This window comes from Arachis ipaensis, chromosome B07, assembly GCF_000816755.2.
Source record: "Arachis ipaensis cultivar K30076 chromosome B07, Araip1.1, whole genome shotgun sequence".
Taxonomy (NCBI): domain Eukaryota; kingdom Viridiplantae; phylum Streptophyta; class Magnoliopsida; order Fabales; family Fabaceae; genus Arachis; species Arachis ipaensis.
In genome coordinates, this window is record NC_029791.2 from 99741562 (window position 1) to 99743405 (window position 1844).

Here is a 1844-nt window from a genome sequence, read left to right on the forward strand (position 1 = left end):
TATATTATTATATGATAGAATTAATGAGTATATTTTGTTATTAAATAAACAAAATTAACGTAAAAATACATGTAAAGAAAAAGTAAAGAAAACAAAGTTAAAATAGCAAAAGTGATAAAAAGATTATTTTTATAATTTTGTTTTGTCATTTTTATATATAGAAGATTAGAAAATAGTAAACTTCTAACTAAATTAGTTTATATTTATTATATTTAATTTAAATAAGTAATAAATTATCTTATTTTAATTTATTCCTTAAATTTATATATCATAAAAATCAAAACAATTAATTGATATACATAATTTTAAATTGTGTGATCTTAAATATTTAATCAAATCAATTAGTTGATATAATTAATTCATCATAATAAATTATATTTAATGAGTTAAAAGAAATAAATTAAGAAATACTCTCAGAAACATGCTATATCAGATCCATCATTAAATGTAAAAATTTGATTTTTGTATAATTGAATAGATAATATAATAGACAGCGAGAAAGAGAAAGATAAGCATTTTAGATCCTAGGTTGTTTCATTTGGATGTTGTAATGTGGGTATCATACTATCTTATTTATTCTACTCTATGGATCATTTTGTAACTTTATTTCAGTATCAATAAAATTTCAGTACCCTTGAGTAATAAATTAAAATTCAAAATGAAGGTGAAAAAAAGTAAAGAGTATAAAATTATTGAGTGAAATTTAATTCTATTTTCTTTTATTATAGTAGGTATTTTTATTCAATATACCAATACCATACAAAATTAATTATAAAAAAATATAAAATATAAATAAATATACTAAATTAAGAGATAAAATTATATTTGTTATCTCATTTTTACTTTTAGCAGCACAATAGAATATCATGTACTCAACATAACTTAATATGCAAATTATGATTAATTATATTTTTTATTTTAAAATATTCAAACGTAATCTTAATATAAATAAAAATAATTTAATATATTAAATAAATTAATAGAATAATATAAGTTAACTATTTTTTTTCATCAATTTCGTTGTTTTTTTCCTGACTACCTTTAAAATAATAACTTTTTAATTTAACCATGAAATAAAATTAGAGGTGTTAGTCTATACCATTAAAAAAAATTAACACTATGTAATTATATTTGTACATATAACATTTTTCTAAATTTTTATATTCAAAACGTAAGATTCTATATTCCTTTTTCTATGCCATAAATAAGCATTGTTGTTACTTACAATAATCCGTATTGATTTAAAAGCTTGAAAATTTTTCTACGTATTAATTTTATATTTAATATTAAAACATGATAATTTACTATGTTATTTTACTATTGATGTATTTAGTATTATATTTAGGGGTGTACATAAAATAACCAAATTATGGTTAATCGGTTAAAAAATCATAACTACATTTTAGTTAACCAATTTAATAAAACAATTTTAAAAATCATATCCATATTATTAAAAAGTGGTTAACTAAAACCAAATTTTAAAAACCGATTTTTAACCGATTAACCAAAACCAAAACTAAATTTATGCAACTCTTGTGATTAAATTGGTTAACCAATTTTTTATTTTGGTTTTTAAAAAATCCAATTTTTCTATGTAAAAGTTGTTTTTTTTTTAAAAACCGATTATTTTTCAAAACTAGTTTTTACTTTTATAACCGATTTTTAAATTTTCTAACCGATTAATAACCAGTTTTATCATATAAAACTAATTTGGTTAATTAACCAAACTATGTACAGCCCTAATTATATTATAAAATATAAAAATTGAAGTGATATAAAATAAGATAAAAGTGACTATTCATAATTGAATAGTTTTGGTGGATTAGACAAAAAAAATCGAAAAT